Genomic DNA, 21277 nt, shown 5'->3' with positions numbered 1-21277 from the left:
GGGAGTAGCAGCACAAAGGGCCTGTGGCAGGGTGGAATTTGATGATTTAAGAATCAGGAGGAGAGGTGTGGTGACACCTGGGGAGAGGAAAGGTATGGATAGGTTATGTGTCTTGTGAACGAAGAGGAAAGTTTGAATTTTGTTCTAAGTGCCGTGGGAAGCCTTTGAATGGGTTTAAGCAGACAGTGGACAAAGCCAGTGTTTTTCAGGGTCACTTAATCTGTCCTGTGACTGGATGAGGGGGATCGAGGGCCACCAGAGGTGATTTGGGATTGATGTCTCCTGCTCAGTCCTTGTGTGAGACATCCCTAATCCACTGTCTTCCTCCCTTAGCTCCTCTGGGAATTTAGTGTTAACTCACCACTTCATTAATCATTTGTGTGAGTTCTCAGGGCCTCCCAGCCAGGCAGAACTGGGGAGGCTCCTTTGGAAGGTCCTGAGGTCCTTGGTAGTAGCTCTTCGCCTGGGACCAGGTGATGGATATGTTTCATGTGGCGCTCTCTGAGAGGTAGGAGCTAAGTTCATCCCTGGTGGAAGAATCTTTATCTGTCCGGGAATTGGATAGCCAAGTTGTGGCCTATGAAGACTTAGGGGCTGTTCTTGTCCCCAAGGGAGACTGTGGCTGTGAGAGGCTGTGGGACCTTGAGAAAGGATCAGAGCCAGGTCCGCTGGACCGTGAGACCCCCAGAGATACCCAGGCCTCTTCCCTGCGCTGTGGCGCTACTGGCTTAGCTCAAGGAATGAACGCATTCTTCAGAATTCGTTAACCCATGACAAAGCAGTTCTATAGGGTACAGTGGTTAAAAGCTTTGGGATGAGATAAACTTGGAATTGACTTCTGGTGTGGCCTTGGTCAAGTGACTTGACCTCACTGAGTCTTTGTATGCTGACCTGAAAGATGGAACAATAGTAAAGTAAATCCTTATGGGATACACTGCTGATTAAATGAGAGATTTCGTGATGGGCCGGGTGGAAGACGTGGTGCAGGATATACACCTGTTAGGTATTTGCTGTTATGACAAGGATGAGGGAGATAATAGAAGAAGGAAGAACGTTCCTGCATTTCTGGGGAAAACTGCTGTACTTGTGTTCTGGGTATTGAGTTCTCTGAAAAGTGTAGAGAAACACAGCCAAACCTTGATACCCAGCTGGGCGGATGAAAGGGAGAGCTCCTTGCGGGCCAGGCTCTGCTACGATAGGGGTTGGCAGGCGTGGGAAGTGGAAGTTGAGAGAGTCATGAGTTGGGGACAGGGGTGCCCTGGGGGATAGGCAGCCCGTCCTGCAGGGGGTGAGGCAGGGGCATGAAAGCATGAGGAAGGGGAAAGTTGAGTCCCAGCTTGGAACTGAAAGATGATTGATTGCCATGGACAGTCCAATGAAACCACTCCTCTGACTGTGACAATAGTGAACCATAAAATCATAAAAGTTGTAGAATTGGAAGGACGTGGAAAGCGTCTAGTCCTGCCTGAGGTCAGACAGGGCTGTTGGGCAGGGAGAGATGAACTCTGAGAGTGTTCGAGCTTTAGCAGAAAACATTTTCCCCACCCTTCCTGCCGCTAGTCGTGGGTGGACTCCAGCAACTTGCCTCTCCCCGGCCAAAAGGTATTTGACATGGGACTCAAGGACATCGAGACACGGCCCAGAGCCTGGCGTGTGCTTTGTTGATGAATCTCCAAGGCTGAACCCGGACTTCGTGGCAGGCACACAGCGTCTAGTGAATGTCCGCAGAAATACTTCCCATCTCTCTGACGGGGGTGGAATTTAGGATTTCTTGAGAATGCGTTTATCAATTCTGATGCATACTTTTGGGCGGTAACCTGATTTATGGTATTTCCCATCCTAGCTCATTTCGTTATCTCTTTTTATCATGTTGTAGGTATTTTTTGTAAGACAACTCCAATTCCTTTTGGAATAAAACAAGGTGGTGATAAATAAATGAAGTCACTTGGCATTTGCTCCCAGGTCATCTGACTCCATGAGCCAGACCTGTTTGATGCCAGTAAAGGAACTTGGGTCAGATTGAACTTGAATTCCAGCTCTGGGAGGGGCTGGACAGGGAGATTGCTCCTCCTGGGGCCACGGTACAGCAGTAGAGTAGACTAAGATTGAATTTGGGGACATGAGCCAGTGCCTGGAGGGAGGAGGCAGAATGTTTTCAGTGGGTGGCCAGGTGGAGGATTCGTGGTTCACTGTGTGAAACTTTGCCTGGAACTTTCTTCTTTGGCTCTGTGTTTTCTTCTGTGTGGGGTAAGGATGCATTTTTTTTTTCCTAGCTTGTTACCCAAACAAAAATAAGGAGAGGTAGGAAAAAAGAGGACTTTGCAATTCCTGTTCTGTGTTCTCTGCATTGTGGTGTGGACCAAATGATTCCCAAAGAGGCCCAAGCAAAAATAAGTTTGTGTCCTGTTTCTAGTAGCCGCAAGAGAGTGCTTCTTTTTTCTGATTAGTCCGTAAGTATTCATGAGTGATTAGTACTGTGGGAAAGAAGACAGCCATGGTCTGGCCCTCCTGGGGCCTCATGAACAAGGGAGACCGACATTAGACGGACACCCAGACAGACACATGACGTGCATAGTAACGTTCACGGGTGCTTTGAAGGGAAAGTGCAGTGTGTTCTATGACAGAGGGCACCGTTTGGACAGGGTAGCTATGGAAGGGCCTCCCTGGGAGGCTTAGCCTTCACGCCTTGCTGCAAGCCTGTACCTCCCCTGCATTTTCCTCGGCTGGAGTGGGATGAGGCAGGTGGTTTGCCTGGCTGTGGGCACCTGTGCAGTGGCGTGCTGAGGAGAGGTGGGCTTGGCGAGGGCAGGGAGGCTCTCCACCGCGGTCTTTCCCTTCCCCGCCGGGCCAGCTGTCCCAAACAGCCAGCTCCCAGGCAGCCCTCCCAGGGTTCAGTAACGGGTACCATTTCTCAGAAGGGGCTGGCCGCAGAGATAAGACCACAGTGACAAGGGGGCCATAAATTGTTACCTGGGCACTTTGGGTACACCCTCTTCCTCTGTCCCCTCCTTCCTGAGCTGTGGGCTTGGATTTAGCAACAGGGCTTCTGTGTGTGGAATGGAGCAGAGAGCTGACTTTCCTGGTGGCTGGGCATAATCAGTGAGATGCAGAGCGCTGATAGTGAGAATCAATTTAATTTCTGTTGCTCGGTGACAAGGAGGGGGAGGGGCAGGAAGGTCAGGACTATTTTGTAAGCCACTGTTCGGTTAAGGAAACAAAACACTCCCTCTAAGGCACATTTTTAAATGCAGTATTTCAGGGGTAAAAAAGAGGAATGTGAGTTGAAGTGAGGGTTTAATCAGAGAAGCAGGGAGATGCCATGGACACCCCGGTCTGATCCGGTACCGGGGCTGAGAGTTTAACTCCCCCATTAGAAGGAATTGCATTGTGTGTCTGTACAGCTGATTCCTTGGAGACTTAAGGAGGGGACACCCGGGCAGGTGTCAGCTTTCTGAGACTTGGGTTGAGGTGCAGCTCTCTGTCCCACAGCTCCAGCCAGTGTTTGATGGCTCTGATCAAGCTGGGAACCTTTACAGGTTGGAGGCTGATAGGTGTTTGTAAATCTGGATGAGGATCTGCATGCCTCCTGGATTGTGGCATTTCCTAATTTGCAAACTATGGTCTCACCTGACCCAAAGGTCCCAGGGGATCGGGCAGACAAAGCCTTCTTGGTTGGGGATAGAGACCGGATTTTTGCGGGGGAAAGTAGACCCCTCTAAGCCTTCTTTACCCACACTGCAGACTCCTACCCAGAGGTGACTTTCATTCAGCATCGGAGGTGGGTACTGCAGGTCCTGTGCCAGAATGGGGAGAGAGACTCAGCCCTGGAGGCGCTCATTGTCCAGGGGAAGGTCAAACTTGGGGCCATTTCCTAGGAGTCATTTATGTATTTCTTACCAGCGAGTGAATGCATTCAGGATTCTCCTGGGATGGCCCCAAGTCTTAGGTTAGTGTGTAAGGCCAGAGCGGGAGTTGAAATGATGAAGAATTGGAAGTTTTTAACCCAGTGGGTGAACGGTCCTCTGGAGCATCGTGACGGCCATAGATTACTGACGTCATAAATGTGGATGACTGCAGCTGTCAGAACTGTCAGAACCACACGGCACACTTGCACCTGTGATCTTTGGGCTGAGGAGGTGGAGGTCTTCTGGCTGAGATTCAAGGCCGTCAGGGCCGCCTTGCTTACAGCTTGTGGGTGGGTAAGGTGAGCTGTCTGCACTGTTTGGGCTCCCCAGAGACAGATGGTCATTTCACCCCCAGGTCACCTTCGATGTTCTTGTCCTAGAAGCCGTGCAGGATGCTTGAAGTGTGCGTGGAAGGAGGGGCTCAGTCTGAAATGGGCTGAAGACATAGTGGTGCCCTTTTCCCTAACAAGGGCAGAGACGTTAACAGGAGGACCTGTGTTGCTGGGGACATAGGAGCTGTGCCCTCACTCCTTCCTAAAGAGCTTTGCGTATGTCATCCTGTGACTTGGAGACCCCTTTGGCCCTTGTATCTGTGGACTTAGCAGCAATCAGACCCGCTCGTCATACAGACATCCTGGGTTTTGGTCTCTATGTGTACATGCCTGCCCATAGCATGGCTGAGTCAGAGCGGGGCTCTCCATTGAGCATCTAGGGTTAGGGTGGAGGAGGCAGGACTCACACCACTGCCAGAGGCTAAAGAACTTTACTGAAGAGCTAATCATCTTAAAAATGAGCAGGGCTCTTTATAATTTGGCAGGCTGCCCTGGGCCTTGAGTGAATGGCTGTGGGCGGGCACACACTCTGCGTACAGAGGCCCAGGGTATGTTTGGTTGTTCGCGTGTCTTGTACTGTTGGTGTGGGTGTGCCTTCCCGGGGTCAGGTGTGAGGAGAAGGAGGTGCAGGCGTTGTCCTAGTCCTCTTGTCCCTTAAAAGGCCACAGCTACCTTCGTTTGTACCTGGAGAATTGATGTCTTCGGTGTGTCAGAGCTGTAGCTCCGTCTGAGGGAGTGGGCCTGGACCGTTTCATTTTACTGCTTAGGAAGCCGAAGCCCAGCAAGATGCAGGACCCAGCGGCTTTGGATCTGGGACCACTCCTGGTGGGCAGGGATTGGAGCTCTGGTTGGCTTGTTCCTGTCAACACTGCCCTCTGCTGTTCCCTGGGGCTGAGGATACCTGGCTGCCCTTGAGACCTGTGTTTTCAGCAGTGGAGCTTTTGTAGGAGGCGGTGACGCTGGTAACCCATGGATGTGAGCCTGAGCCTTTATTCTTCATTTCCATTGACGGAGATGGCTTTGCAGAAACACCCACACGCTTGCCTGGGCTGGTGACTCATGGGGACAAGATGGCCGAGCAGGGCGGCGGGGGTTGCTGCATGCTCTCCAAGGCCCTCAGCTGACTCTTTAATCCACTTAGTGCTAGTTTTCAGCCCTGAGGTTCCCAACTAGGAAGTAGGGTGAGGACTGACCACCTCGCTCCTTGGCTGTCCTGGGGTCAGACGTGCAAGGTGTCCAACAGCCACCTCAGGAAGGTTCATGCACCATGCACTGCCGTGCCGGCCCTCCCTGCCCTATAGCCTAAGCCAGGGTGGCTTGGTTTAAACTGGCAGGCTGTTGGTCTTTTAGAGAAGTCTTGCAGGTATCATCAGTACAGAGACAGTCCCATAGTTACACAGGACTGGACTTGAATCTCAACTTCAGGACTCCTCAGTTCTGTAAGTTTATGAACTCCCGGGAGCTGCTTCAGGAGAGAAAACCCTGGGAGAGCAAGGCCCTCCATGAAGCCACTACAGAAGGTGCATCCATTGGGGTTGCTTTGTTTTCCTTTTTATCTTGGGCTTATTCTATTCTTTCTTTCTTCCTCCTCGCCCAAGGGGCACTGTGTTGGCTCATTGGGCGTGAAACATACTTAACCTATTACCTGCACACAGTGCGCACAGTGGGGATACACACAGCTGCATTAGTCACTGGTTTAGGTAAAGGTCGCTCTCAAAGGGGTTTCTTTTGTTATTTCACTGTGGCAGCTTCAGAGGAGGGTGCCAGGGTGGCAAGATCCACGTGAGGCATCCCTTCCTTCCGCCAGTGCCCTCCCTTGACGTCCTCAGATATTTAAAATGGGCGCCATGTTGAGTTGTGTCCTTGTATATCAGCACAGGAAATTTTGATAAACCTTCTAGGGACACTTACTGTCTTGGTTTTCAAACATGAATAACTCTATCCCCTAATGCGAAGCTGCTGTAACTTAGAGAGGATTTTGTTTGGGCATTATTTTCCTTAAACAGCGTGGGGTTGGTTCACTGGCTTCCAGAGTTTTCTGTAGCCTGTCTAGTCAGCCATTTCCCCTCCCCTTCCCCCTGGAAGAAATGGTGTTTTTGTTCAGCGGGTTTCAAGTGGGTTTCTTGTGGGAAACAGCCCCCAGCCCCAGGTTCTGTTGTCCCAGAGGAGACGGGATGAACACCGAGAGGGTGCTGAAGAGACCTCGGAAAGACCTTGAGTGGTGCAGGGTCGGGGAAGGAAGTTGCAGGCCCAGGCCATATTTTCCTTCCATTTTTCCTAACAGATGTCTAGAATGGCATCTCCTGCTGGCATTCAGGAGGGCCTGGGATATGTCTGTCAGAAAGTGCTGGAAATTTGATGCTCTGAGGAAAGCGAAGGAATGTTTATAGAAATCACCCTCATCACAACTTGAGGAGTGAGGAAAGGTGGTAATGGGTGGAGATTCATACTCTTTTTAACCGTCCTCAGAGAAGTTTTCCTAGCCCTTGGGAAGCAGGAAACCTGGGGGCTCCAGGCCTTGGGGCCTTCAGGACAGCTTGGCACCTCCTGCAGCCGCTCGTGGCCTGGCTGAGGAAGCCTCAGGCCTGGCCTGTCTGAAGCTCCAGACGGGAAAACCCACTCAGGCTTGAGGTTGGGGCCTAGGTTGCGCTGTGAAGGGCCTTTGGCTTTGGCCAAGGTGAAGTGTGGGCACACCCTGAGCCCCCTTCTTCCTGGCAACTCTCACCCTTTAACCACCCTGGGGGTTCTGCAGTGTCTTGGCACGTCTCCTTCTCGGCTGGTGCCACGTGTTGTGTCCTGCGGCAGCAGCTGTTGGTGCTGACTAATGAGGCTTCCTGGCAGCTGCAGTGACACACATGGCTCCGGCAGAAACTGCCTCTTCTCAGCTGCCACCCCTGCCCTAGCCACCCGAAAAGAGCCTGGGGAAGGTGAGGGAGCTGAGCTGCCCTGAGAGGCTACTGTGAGGAAAGCCCTGGCTTTTGGCGACTTTGGAGCCACAAGACAGTTAGAAGAGGCAACCTCCATTGTGCGTAAGAACCAGCGTAGGTACCTGAGATCAAAGAGCAAGTTACAAACCTCAGGACCAACTGCTGTGCCTGGTGAGGCAGGCTTGCTACGGAGCCAGTCTTGCCGGGGCCCCAGGCTGTACTCTCACTCCCTGATTATGTGTCCTTGGGCAAACCATGTGGCCTCTGTGAGCTCTACATCCTTTAGAAGCAAATGGCAAAAGTAGTGTCCCTATCCTGTGGTTTGCTGTGAGGACAGGAAGAGAGCCCAGGTGGCATGCCTGGCCCAGAGGGCAGTGAACCTCAGCCAGAGCTGCTTTGCTTCCTTCATCTTGAAAACCGGGTGGATGCCCCTTTCCCCATAAATCCAGCAGTGTTTGTATCTGGATGCCCCAGTGACGTTCACTTAGCCCTGGGTGGGATGGGCAGAGGGCAGAGCCAGGAGAGAAATGGGAGGGCCTCGGTGCTTGCTGCTCCCTATCTCTTCCTCCTTTCCCAAGGCCTCTGCTTTCAAGTCTGAGAAGAAACCTGGGAGCCTTTGAGGGCTAAGCATTTACCACGGCCCAGGTGACCCTACGGAGACGACTGGCCAGGCCTCCTTTGCTTGATAGCCACAGCTGCTGTCCACAGAGGGTCCACAGAGTCCATCAGATGGCTGCCAGGCCCCCTGCTATTGCACCTAGGAACTTTGGCCCTACGAGCAAGAATCATGATTCTGATTTCCTGAAGGCCTTGTGACCTGGTTTACCTCTGTGTGCCACATCTGGATAGCCGGGTGTTGAGAGTGGTCCAGGCAGGAAGGAGGCCCCTAGAATGGTAAAAAGCCCAGCAGAGGCCAGTCCCCTCAGTGGCAGCAGTAAAACTTGCACTGCTTTCCTGTACAAGCACCAGCTCTTTAGGGGTTCAGATCACAACCCTGGAGCCCAGGGGTTACGCTCAGGTCCCGCCAGGACTTAATCAGGAGGACCTATCTCAGCTTTTGTCCCTCACAGGGTGAGAGGTCCCTGCGAGGACGACCACAGGATCACCTCCTGCAGGTAAGTGGAGGAGTCACCTCAGTCCAGTAGCTGATGCCTGGGCCTTTTCATCTTGATTTCATGATGAGTGTTTAGTCCCAAAGAGAGATTTTCCAGCTAAACCTGCCTGGCTCCAGAGGCGGCACCGCAGACTTCCTGCTAAACACCCGAGGGCTGGGAATGCCTTTGTGAAATTTTTCAGAGATGATCCTAGAAAAGCCTCCTTCGGGTCACCAACCATGTGTTTGTGTCTAGGGATGAACTGTGCGAGGAAGATGTTTGCTCCTGAAATGAGACATTTTGTACAGCGCACGCAGGCCTTTCATGTGACAGCGAAGGCAGATGCTAGGCTGTCAGATGCCAGGGTTTGAAGTTGAAAGTTGACTTTGCCCCCTGCAGTGACAAAGTTCTGTGTCAGCTTGAATTTCAGTTTCCGAGGATTTCCATCTGTTTACAGTCCGACCTGGTGTTCTCAGCACCTTTGGGTGTGTGCTTGTTGTTGTTGTTGTATTGACTGTTTTTTTGTTTGTGCTTCGGTGCTGAAGGGAGGGGTGGTTAGTGACAGGGCAAGGGGGCATTTAACCATTTATTCTTTTGAGTAGCTTTAATTGTGTAAAGATTGTAATGCATACAAACGGCTGTAATTAGAGGAGTTGGTTCTGTAAGACAGTGTTTTAGTGAAGAAAATTATAGTGTTCATAAGCTGTTTAAGGAGGAGGCAGCATATATTAACATGCGACTAGTTTTTGGTATCTCACACTGCGCTTTTACCAGTGCTCCCCGGAGGTGTGTCCCCTAACTCCAAAGTATTCCTTGTCCGAAGTGCTGCTCAGCTTCCAGCAGCAGAACCAGGCCCCTTAGCAGGATGCGGAGCTTTTCTCCAGCAGCGTAGGACCCCGCACTTTGTTCTGTGACAGAATGAGTCTCATTCTTGTGTGAGACCGATGCTGAGGAGTCCCGACTCTGACTGTGGGACTGGAGAGGAGACGATAAGCTCTGGGAGCGGAGGGAGTTACGGTTACATGGAATGTAAGTGAGAGACCCGATGAGTGAAGGCGCTACTTACAGACACTGATCTGGGAAGGCAAAGAGAAAATGCAACCAAGTGGTAGCTTGGGAAGGAGTGGGGGAATGGGGTTAGGGAGGGAAGGTGGTAAATTAGGCAGAGAGCGACAGGGATTTCTAGGCTGATGACATGGCCTTTGTGGCCCTCAAGACGAGAGCAAGCATTGTGAGTTCAGGGAACAGAAGGAAAGGAGGTGGACCCAGAGCACAGGAGGGAGCAGGAGACAGAGGCACAGGTGGACAGTTGGAGAGGTGGTGGGGCCGGCTCATGTGCGCTCTTCCAGGGGGTGAGGGGATATTCTGTCCCTGCTCCAGTGACCCCCCCCGCGTGGGGGGGAGGCTCTGCCAGGTGGTCTCCATGTCAGCGGTGCCAAGCACGCAGCACTGGGCTTTTCCCTGGAGGCAAGCTTGTAGGCCTAGCAGTGGCCCTGGAGTCTTGACAGTCCGGGGAACACCAGTTGGAGAAAAAAGACTGTGGAGGACTTGGACCCATGTGCTGCAGCGACAGTGGTGGCTCTGGCTCCACTGGCACAGAAAGCGTGGTTCTGAAGGAGGTGTGGGTGTCCGAAGGAGCAGATGGGGATGGTGAGAACTTTCTGGCAGAAGGAACTGTGTGGGCCAAAGGCTCAGTGCGCTGAGAGAGCAGTGTGTCATCTGGTGTGGCAAGGAGTGGACCCTGGGGCAGAAGGGCCCATCGGGTTGGGGTCGCCCTGGAGCCTTGCACTTTGTGATGTAGCTACACTTGCCTCGCTCTGCTGTTACATTGCCTCATGAAAACCGAATCCGAAACAGCCACGTGCTCCATCCACACCAGAGCCCGACCACCCCCCTTAGCAGCTCTGAAGCCAGTTTCTGATGCCCATGTAAATTTTGAATATTGAATCGCCCTGCTCTGGAAGTGTAATCTGAAGGTTAAGTGGACCGGTTGTAGCGGGCTGGTTCCCTGTGTATCTCAATCCTGGCTCCTGGCTTTCCCACCCTTAAGGCCTGGCTAATCCAGCTGCCAAGTCAAGCTCCTGGTGGGATAAGTCTGTGAAACATCGTTGGGCCCCCAGGTTGGTAGGCCGGCTCCTAGCAGCTCCTTTCCCTTCTCTCTGGAGGGGCTGCAGGGTGGGACAAGCAGTCCTCTGCGATTGCACGGCTCAGTCCCTGCGTTCCCAGTCCCTGAGCTCTGCAAGCCCCCACTGAGCCTCTGCCTCTGCCCTGCTCCCCATCCTTGCAGCTTGCTTCTGCTTGGAAGCTTCAGATAGCAAGAGGCTCTCATCTGAAATATCACCGACGTGTCCCTTCTGGTTGGGTTGGAGCTGGCAGTGAGTGCTGAGGACTCAGTTTAGATTTCAGCCGAAGGGGAGTGGAGATAAAGTTACTGCACACCAGGCAGTGAGCATGTGTGGGCCGCTTCCTCTGCGGGCAGTTCCGGGGTGCTCAGACCGGCCCACTCCTATGGCCTTGCTGAAAGGCGATTTGCTAGGATGAAATAAAGACGTCCCTAATTGTTTGTGGTATGGGAAAGCAATCCCATACGCATTAATTTGCCCAAGCCCGAGGTATGTGAGGAAGAGCCTGCCTGACATGTTTTTCTTTTCCATTAACACTTCTGTGATAAATAGCTTAGATGCACAGAGAAAAATTAATGAAACTATTGTAACAATCGCACACATGTAGATAATTTATTAAGGACAATTAAAAAGCTTTAAAAATCATCCATGAGGCAAAATGAACAGGAAGCTGGAGTGTGGTGGGCTTTGGCAGGGAGCCTGCCCGTAGGTGTGTGGAGCGAGCTTCTCTTGCATTGCTCCCATTAGAACCGCAGGACGGTGGGAAGCATAGATTCCCGCTGCCGGAGCTGTGAATAACAAACACTGCATGCCGGCTCCTCATTTCCTGAAGCCAGGGTGACAGGGGACGTGTGCAAGTCTGTGGTCCAGGACCCCATCAGCAAGTGGCTCTGCTGGCTCTTCCAAGGGACACAAGTGTGCTGCTCCAGCGTGTGGCCTCTGGGGCTTTGTAAGCTAACACCTGCAGTTTGGACTTTTGTTGAGTTGGCTCTGGGAGCCTCAAAACCAGGTGCGAGGCAGAAGAGGAGCCTAGATGGGTTACAAAGGCACTGCTGTGATGTCACTTATGTCCCAGCTTGGCCTGGCCTCTGTATCTCACCCGGAGTCTCAATTTCCTCATCTGCAGAATGAGGATAACAGTTAAATGTGACAGGAGGCCTGGAGGGAGGGTCACACAAGATCGTGCATGCAAATGCCTTAGCTGGCTGGCTGGTGGGTATGCCCTTAGCGCTCAGTAAATGTTTCATATTCATTTTCACCCTTATAGAGCATCAGTATTGCCCTAGAACTAGGATTGAAACCCAGGTACCTGACTGCAGGCTGGCATCCTTTTGATGATCTGCTGGATCCCACCCACTCTGTGGACACCCTTGTCCCCTACCCGCTGGCCAGGCCTTGTTTGGCAGCATGCCAACAGAATGCCCTGCGTGAATGTGGAGAGGGACACACCTGCCTGCCGTGGTCATGGAGAGGCTCCTTTTCAGAGAGATGGACCTCCTCCTGACTTCACCTAGCCCCGGCCCCTTTCACCCCTGTGCAGAGTTTGAGTTCCAAGTCTCCCTTACCTTGGAATTTTCTTCCCATCTCTAGGGGCCTGGGATTGCTAGGATTTACTTCTTTTTATTGGTTGGTCATGCAAGCAACCTTTGCCCTCATGGACCAGGAGTTTCTCAGACATAAGCACATTTACTAAAGCACAGCTGTGTTAGCAGTAGTGTTAACTCTGCTCTGGATAGCTGTTTTCGTTTTTTTCTGTTTTTCTGCAGACTCAATCGTAGGCACATACGTTTTGTGTCCATTATAGACATATACATCTATTTGCAGGAAGTAATTTTTAGTTCACTTACCAACTGGAAAGGAAAATGAAGTGTTTTAGCTCGGGCACGTCAGACACGACAGATTTTTTTCCCTTTGCACGCTGCAAATGAGCAGTGAAAAATTACTCGCTTTTGCTATTAAAAGCTATAGAGCCTGTAAAAAATAGTAAATTATAGAGACATTATCAAAGTTTATAGGCACTCAAATTTGACCTTCAGCAAATTCAACATTGGAGGGGAACAGGGTTGTCTTCTCATTCTTCAAAACGAAAAAAGAGAGGGAGAAAAAAGATTGATTTCCTTTTGTAGCTAAGCGTCAGCTGGAAATGGCATTCCTTAGCTTACAAAAAGAGAAAAAGCATTAAGTTGCAGAAAGTAGCTCAGGAAGTCAGTCTCCCTTGGAAAAATTAAAAGCCTTGTAGAAAAGGTGAAGATCCCTCTGCACAGTTTGGTGAATATTCATACAGAGCTTTTTCTGTGCAGTTACCTCTCTTCTATAGACTCAGAAAATATTACGTGGTATCATTTTTGCCTTTCAAGACAGTGTCCCTCCTTTTCCTTTTTTTTGGTATCGGGAATTGAACTCATGACCTCAGGCTTGCCAGGCAAGCACTTATGCTGCTGAGCTATATCCCCAGCCCCCCTCCTTTTCCTGACACATAGGTAGAAGAAGAGGAGTGGATCTGATGGACCAGCACTGTTTTAACTCAGGGGTGGATGGTGTGGTGGACGATGGGGTGTTGCTACACAGTTGTCTTAGTTCCCCTTGGGCTCTGTAAAGCTTCCCCCTTGTTAATGATCCAGGTGCAGTCTGAGTAGCTGGAGGATGCAGGTCAGTGTCCAGAAGGAGCGAAGTGATGGGGATTCATGGAGTGCCAGGAATTTATACTTATGCTCCCTTTGGCTTTAGCCAGATCTTGACGCTGTGCCAGTGAAGACTGTTTAGAACTGTGTGCAAGATAGTCCTGACCATAGTGTGATGTTGAGCATGTGCCTGTGTGAGCTTGTGGGCATGCATGTGGCTGCACATTTAAGGTAGAAATTCCATGGGGAAGCTTCTGTCTCCCTGGCAGATAAACTAGTCTTGAAATGCACAAATAAGATCGTTAGCCAAAATAAGTCAGCAGGTGTGGGCTGTAGCGTTTGAGGAAGGCACCTTCAAAGAATCCGTTGTTATTTCTGAAAACAGCAGGGTGGTCTGCTCTAGTGGGCTCCTGGGGTCTTCTGAAAGTAGTGCCCTTAGTCCCATCTGTCCTGTGACATTTCTGTAGCATCAGGTGCCAGCCTGGGGCCTGGCATCTTTGGTCAGGGACCCTCTCCACTCTTTTTCCAAGAGTGGAGATTTTTGCTAGCTGTTGCTGGGTGTTCATAGAGAACCAGTCCCCGATCTCATTTTTACCTGCTGCTGCCTCTGCTGGGAGACCAGCAGTGACAGTGGCGTGGGGTTTAGCTGCTCTGAGGTTGAAAATAAGGAGGAGAAGCTGTGGCTCTTTGGGATAACACATGGAAGTTGAGGAACCACAGGAGGCAGGCTCAGCAGTTGACCCGGCATGACTTCTTGCTTGTAGCCTTGTTCAGTGAGAAATCTTTAAAACTGTGCACAACAGCTATCCAGTAAGGGCAGTTACAGCCTTTCAGAAAGAGAGAAGGGACAAGGCACAATCTGTCACCTCTGTCATCTGTGTTCTGGTCCTAGAAATGAAGCTGTGAGGCAGAAGAGTGTATTAGCTTTCCTCTCGTTGGGACAAAATACCTGATACCACAGCATAAGGGGAAGAGGGTTATTTGGGCTTACAGTTTTGGTGGGCTCAGTCCATGGTCAGCTGGTTCCAAGGCAGAAACAGCATGATGTACAGGCATAGTGGAGGGATGGTGCAAGCTTCATGAGAGAGAGAGAGAGAGAGAGAGAGAGAGAGAGAGAGAGAAGGGAGGAGCCAGGAATAAGAATGCACTCTTCCAGATCACACTCCTGGTAACCCACCTTTTCTGAGTAGGCCCCAGCTTTCAGTAACGCAGTCAGCTATGAACTCATCAATGGACTAATCCACTGATGAGTATTGTGCCCCCATCATCCAGTCACCTTCTAAAAGTCCCACCTCTGAACCTGAGACTTTGGAGGGCATTTTAGATCTAAATCATAATAAAAAGTGTCAGACACAAGAGTTACCCAAAGGGAAGCCATGAGTGCTGCTGGCTGCTCCCATGAGCAACGTCCCTGAGTCTGTCTGTCCCAAGAATGGGCACAACCAACCTCACTACCTCACTCTTGTTCATCAGGCTCCAGTTAAAAGCACAGGAAGGGCCTTTACCCTCAGGACCTTGTTCACAGTTTAACTAGCTCCCCTACGTACCCTGGAGGTGGTGTACCCAGCTAGTGCCTGGGGCATGAGGCTAGGGACTTAAGCTGTGTTCACTGTGGCTCTCTGCACCTGCCTTTACCAGGACAGGGGTAACAGGGACCCATGTCTGTCCTCAGAGTGGAAGCTGCTTGCCCAGGACGAGAAGCCAGATCTTCTGCATGCTAGTCTTCTGTCCCCATGGCAGGCCACAGATCCCTGAGCTGTGGGTTATGAACTCTGAGGAGTAGTCAGGTTATGATAGTGGTCTTACCAGTCCACCTGCTTACTTTCTGTCTTTGCTGATTAGGATCACTGAACACAGACTATGTTTCCTGGACTTAGGAAAAAGAGAGGAGGTAGGACCTTGGACTTGCAAAGGCTGTTATCCAGGATGGCTCTAATCTGGAGAGAGAGGGCTGGATTCACGCCTTTATTTTTACAATTCCAGTAACCACCACTTAGTGCCTATAACGTGTCAGGAGCTGGCACGGTGCTTTTGTGCTTTGTCTGCCTGCTTCTCGTAACCACCCCTGTTTTATGGGTGAGGCTAGCGGAGGTTCAGGACCTGCCCTCAGAGACTCAGAGATGCAGGGTCTAATCTTGGATAGGAGGGGGTCTCATTCAGAGCAACAGAATCACCTGGGCCAAGGGCTCTGTCTGATACGGACTTGGGGCACTGTTCTGCAGTGCCGCCTTCTACATTTTCAGAGCATCTCTGGCAGGTTGTGTGGCCTGCTGTCTCTTCTCTTATCCAAGTGATGAGTCCCACAACCTTATTTGTAATATATGGGGTTGAGACCTAAGCAATAAATGCAAATGCACATTTGCCTTTGAAGAGCATGTACCTTTGGACTCGGTGCAGTGGCGCATGCCTGTAATCCCTGTCTAAACTACACAGTGAGACCCTGTCTCAAAACAAACAAGCAAACAAACAAACAGCATGTACTTTATGCAAGTGTGCTTCTGTCTGGCTCATCTAATCATAACCCCAGTCCTTGGGTAGATGCTACCGTTATGGCCCTGGGTTATGTTATCCAACTGTTGGCTCCCTGGGCTGACATACAGAGGGAGTCCCATCCACGGGTGGAACCTCAGTGAAAGAACAGCTCCTAGGGGCTGAATAGAGAGGACTCCGCCCCCAGAGACCTGTGCAGATCTTGAGCACATTCCTTCTGCTTCTGCCTTAATGAACTGGAGGGCTGGGTTATGATAACACCCCATGGTCCCAGTGATGGCCAGGAACTGTGGGTCATTAGATGTCCTCTTTCCGAGTTTTGGTGATGTGCTTGTATGCAGTGACCATATGCTTCCCTTGCCTGGGTTTAAGGGCAGTTGTGAGAGCTTGTAGCCTGCCCTCCTCACAGCTGCCAGGGGCATGTTATTTTAGATCTGCTTGGATCTGGGTCAGTGGCTTGTGACCTTGGCCATGAAATAGAGTAGTTCTTCATAGCCAGGTAGTTCGGGAGGTCCTTGAACTCTTCACCAGGGTGAAACCAGCAGAGGAACTCGTCTAGCCCTCTGGTCAGGTGCTGGCACGGCTCCATCGGGGGTCATGCCACATCTATCTTCCTGGCCATGGCTGCTGCTGCTTCTACGTGGGGATTAGAAGGCCTGGCTGGAACCTCACTCCTGCCACGACCTTGAAACTGATAGGAGACCTCTGAGCACCCAGGTGTCCGCATCTATCTTATAAATTCTCACAATCCTTCAGGAGATGTTTGGTGATTCAGAGTCCCCTCCTCATGCTCCCCATGTGGCCCTTTGCTGGTGCCAGGACTTCCTTTCCTTCTAGAGTACAGCCAGCTGTCTGTTGCAGCTCTCGTATCAAACGGTTGCTCTCTATGGTAAGTACATAGAAGATGGTTTTGTGGTCACCCCTCAATGATGCAGAAAAAGCCCTCCCCCCCAGCTCTCACACAGGGAGCCAAGGTCACAGTTGGACCCCTTGGCAGCCATCCTAAGACTTGAAACAGAGGACTTGAAGCCATTGCTTGTGAATTAGCATGTTTTCCTTTCTTCTGCCTTTGTGAAAACCAACTTCCTGCACAGCCGCTTGTGTTTTAAAACCCTAGAAAAGGGAGGCGGCTCTCTGCCCTTGTCCACTGTGTGCCTGGTTCATGGGGCTGTTATGAATTAAAGATTACAGCCGTTACAGAGATCGTCTGTAAACAAGGCCAGCTCCCTCTCCCTGTGCCCCTGGAGTGTTTAAGTTTTTCTGTGTAGTGAGTCCAAGACAAACAGAGATGTTCTTGAGGGTCCTGGTGAGCTGGGACCTGAGACAGCAGAGGCAGCCACGGGGGAGAGGCTGGGAGCTCAGTTTTGAAATGTTGGCCTCCTGCTCGTGCTTGGAGAGGCAGGCAGCATGGTGTGCCCAGCAGAGCCGGCCTTGGGCTGATCTGCTGTGTAACTTTGGGGCAACTTGTGACCTGCCCCTCCCCAGTGTGCATGCACACAGATGAAGGCGCACACACATGCCCATCCCCGTGATGCCCCTGCATGGATGTTATGCACAGACTCTGTAGACCAAGCTTAAGGATAAATTGGGGGAAAGGAGTGGTAGACACATTCCCATTTACTATGTGTCTTTTTACTTTGTGTGAAGGTAGACCAGATACCCCAGAGATGGCTGTCCTGGAGCCTTCCCACTACAAAAGCGAGGGGGTCCTGAGTACCAAATAAACCATGGAAAATAATCACCACCGCTTAATGGTAACAATAATCAACACCTCTGAGCTTAACCTGGTGATGCAAAGATGCTGAAGTGCAGTTCCTGTCCTTGGCAGGGAGCTGGTGGTGCAGAGGAGAAGAGAGGCAAAAAGGGATGAGTCAGAGCATTTTTAGGTCCATGTCTGCACTTAGCCTCTGAGGGGAACGAAGAGTACCACTGACTTCCCCTGCTTTGGAGATTTAGTCTTGGTCAAGGACTCTGCCAAAGGCCGTACTCAGGAGCATAATCAGGCTAAATCCCAGGCCTGCTGCTTTTGGGTCAGCAAATCTTCACTGCAAAATGTTGATATGGTTCCCAGAGCTGCATCGTCTTAGAGTTTATTTTAGCAGACGATTGCCTTCTAGGTCATTCTCAACCATTTAAGTATCCTTGGCAGAGGAACTTATCTGAATCAGCCAAGGCTCTTCTGAGTTGGGAATAAGACATCATATTTTCCCACCCAATCTCCATGCATTCTGGGACCTGTGGATTTACTGGCATCTTATTGGAAAATTCCAGGCTATTGGGATGAAGAGGGAAAAGAAAAATTGGTAGCATCCTGTTCCAAAGCCTAGAGCTGTAATGTGTGGTCAGACTGAGCACCCCTTCCAAGCTCACTGTTTCTCCAGACAGAATTGAATTCTATATGGAAGACTGGACATTTTCTCCTAGGGCCACATTTCTTCAAGGTATTGAGAGGTGTTGGAAGACACACAAGGTCCATAGCCAAATAAATGTAGCAAGTGCTGAATTAGATTCTGCCTAAGTGCAGGACTTTTGAGAGCCTTTAATCTGCTGCTAAGTATTCTGATTTTCTAAAAGCGGGATAAGGTCAGCAATGATTCCTGAACTTACTTGGCGACTAGACTTGTGTTAGGAGAACCCCACAGGACCAGTGTCTCTTGAAATATTCCTTGAGAGTCTTTCTGTAGTCTCTTCCCCTAGTAAGGCTTCCAGTTCTCCATCTGACTTATTTGAATGTTTTAAACATCTCTGTCATTTTTTAAAAGTTACTTTTTCTCTTCGAGACCCTAGGTCCTGCAATAATATATTTCCCTCTTGAAAATCAATTAATAAATACTGAGAAGTCAGATGAATTCTGACTTGATGAATCAAAGTCAGATATATCTGTGTCAACTCATATAAAAATGTATATCAGATATCATAGAGTGTATGTAAATGAAATAGATCAACTTGATATATTAGATGTGTACATATTTATGTGTGTATACACACACACATGAACACTTACAGAGTATATATACTGCATAATATATGAAACCTCTCAAATCCCCAGAGCTTTGGGTCAGTCAATATTACTAAGGCTCAAGTCCAAAGCAGAGAACATGGAGTCAGTGTGCAATTTCTAGCCGGCTTTTGGAGAGTGCCAGAAAAGTCTCTGGCTGAAAACCACTGAATACAGGGAGCGGGACCCCCACCCCCAACTCCGGTGTTCTCTTTGTTCCTACCTCTGAATGATCAGCCAGAAGCCTGGTGGCTCAGCCCATAACTCAGGTTAGCCAAGCTGCAAACTCCAGAACATAATTGGGCTCTTAATTGCTGCTAATAGCATGTCTTGAACCTGGTTTGGTGTGTGGGGAGGCCACGGGAGGATAATTTGAGAATTCCCTTGCCTGTTCGTGCTTCAGGGTTGCCTGGTACCTGGTGAGTGTGTTGGGTTGTTTGCTTTGGGTAACTATGGCGGCTCTTTTTAATTGCCACCAGATCCTTTCGGCCCAGGCTGGGCACTGGTTGTTTTGTTGCCTGGCTCAGAGGAATGCCTACCTCTTTATAAGAGCTGGATAGAAGCTTTCACGGAGCAGGCCTGTGCTATTTAATGTTTTCCCTCCCATCTAATGAATGTTGAATAGAACTTGAGTTTAGGGTAATTTATGTGGCACAAAAATTAAACTGTTTGTGGTGTTTTGGGACTAGGGTGAAGTGTTTCTCACAAACATCCTTGTGGCAGTTTACAGATTGCCTTTGGGTTCAACTTGGGTCCTTGTCCATGTTTGAAGTGCTCTCTGCTTTATTTTGGGGGTGGGAAGGGAAAGGAGTGAGGTGAGGGCAGGCAAAGCAGAGAGTGGAGATGCAGCGTGGGGCCATTGCCTGTGGTCAGATGTTCTAGAAAAAGGCATCAAGTGGCCTGGCGATGTGAATCATCTGCTGTTGCTTTTGCTCCTCTGACGTCAGAATGATAGGAGGTCCTGAACCTTTGACCCTTGGCTTCAGGTCCATAAATCTCCCGTAGTTCCCAGGGAACTATTAGGGTTAGACTGGAGCCCGGATGTTTGATGAGAATGTATTCAATAACTACCATCCTGTGTTTGTTTATTCATGTACCACAAGCCAGACACTCCTGGGTTCTGGGGATAACATGCATAGACCTCACTCTTGGGCCCTCATGGTCGTGACAGCATGGCATGAAGTATGCCAAGGGACAGCATGGACGTGGATGGGGCGGAAAGATGGAGCGCTCATCCAGGAGAGTGCTGGGGAGGGGAGGCCTGATAGGGAGCTGGAGGCACAAGCAGATGCCTCACAGGAAGGGTGGTCAGAGTTTCAAAGGGAAGGAGCAGCACATGAAGAGGCCTGAAGAGACTACCCGGAGTGGGAATTGGGAGGACCGCAGCCAGCATGCCAGGCCGGGGGGCCACACAGGGGGCAGGGGATGCTGGGCCTGGGGCGGAGGTGGGCGGGGCCCACTCTCAGTGCTGCTGGGATGTGTGTGTCCGTGTGTGTGTGGTGGGGGGAACCTCTGTTGAGCTGGAACAGAGGGGGCTTTTCTAGGCAGAGGGCGGGGTAGGTGTACAGAAGGTGAAGTTGCCTAGGAGGGCAGCGTCTTCTCAGGAGGGGGACAGGTCCTGGGTGGGGTACCCCGCCAGTGTTGGGACATGCGTGGTTGGGTGGTGAGAGGGGAGGTGGGAAGCTGTGTGTTTTCCCTCAAACCACCCGGCTCCGTGCTGAGACTGTACCCCTCTTTGTGGACAGCTCACTGGAGAGTAACTGGGAATGTCCTGTGGGCACGGGGCAGGGGCCGAGTCTCCCCTAATCTCAGCGCCCCACTTCCTCCGAAGGGGAGGGCCTGGTGAGAGTGAAGGGTGTACCCACGGCCAGCTGACCGCTCCCTGCCCTTGATCCAGCAGCCGCAGAGTGACCGCACAGGTCGCAGGGACGCAGCGCCCCCACCCAGTCCCCTCTCCACTCCGCACGGGCAGCTTCGCCTCCTCCCCGAGGGCCGCGTGGTCATCCCAGGCAGCTGTGCTGGGGTAATTAGTCAGCCCAGGCCTTACAGGTTCAATGACTCATTGTCTTAAATTTTAATAAGTACAGAAAAACAAGAGTGCTGATTTATTAAAAATTAATCTTCCTAAGAGGTAGCTTGAGCAGAGGAGATTGGAAGGCAGACAGGCAGAGGGGGCGAGCAGGGGCCCGGCCCCTTCCTTGGCCACCTGCTGCTGGGGACAGTGGGGTGACCCTGCACCTGGCTCTGGCAAGGTCACGTTTTAGGAAGGAGATGGCAGCTCTGCACAGATTTCTCCTCTTCATCTTGCATTTCCTCCTCCCTCTCTCCCTCCCTCCCTTCTCTTCCTCTGCCTCCCCCTTTTCCCCTGCCTCTGCTGTAGTAGTTTGCTAGGGATACTGTAACAAAGTGCCCAAGACAGGGTGGCCTCAGCTCCAGAGATGTATGGCCTTGTCCCTGTGTGCATGTCTGTGTCCAAGTTCCCCCTTTCTATGACACTGATCAGATCGGATCAAGGTCCTTCCCTCCTTCAGGAGGACCTCATTTTCACACAACTAATTGCATCTACAAAGAACCTATTTCCAAATAAGGCCCCAGTCTGAAGTGCTGGGATTACGATTGCAACATCTCAGTGCCGGGGGGACCCAAGACAACCTGTGCTACCTTCTTTCGTGTCTTTCATCTTCCTCTGCCTCCCCAACTCCCTCTGTTCTCTCCCAAGCTCCCTTTGCTTCCCTTCTTCCTCCTCGTCTTCTTGTTCCTCTCTCTCTCTCTCTCTCTCTCTCTCTC

The 21277-nt window shown here is 50.9% G+C and overlaps 1 protein-coding gene and 1 long non-coding RNA gene across 12 annotated transcripts in view; one reads left to right on the top strand and one right to left on the bottom strand.

Moving 5' to 3' along the window:
• The window catches only part of Msi2 (musashi RNA-binding protein 2), a 426832-nt gene that overhangs the window by 218601 nt on the left and 186954 nt on the right, over positions 1-21277 (top strand). The window lies entirely within an intron of this gene.
• LOC102007395 lies at positions 10986-18861 on the bottom strand. Its single transcript, XR_262581.2, has 3 exons — positions 18714-18861; positions 12229-12299; positions 10986-11501 (listed from the first exon to the last, which is right to left on the bottom strand). It is a non-coding gene; the product is annotated as an uncharacterized LOC102007395 (long non-coding RNA).

This window comes from Chinchilla lanigera, unplaced genomic scaffold, assembly GCF_000276665.1.
Source record: "Chinchilla lanigera isolate Chin_1 unplaced genomic scaffold, ChiLan1.0 scaffold00050, whole genome shotgun sequence".
Lineage (NCBI taxonomy): Eukaryota > Metazoa > Chordata > Mammalia > Rodentia > Chinchillidae > Chinchilla > Chinchilla lanigera.
Note: the sequence above shows the minus strand (reverse complement) of the source record. Positions and strands in the feature narration are given on the sequence as shown.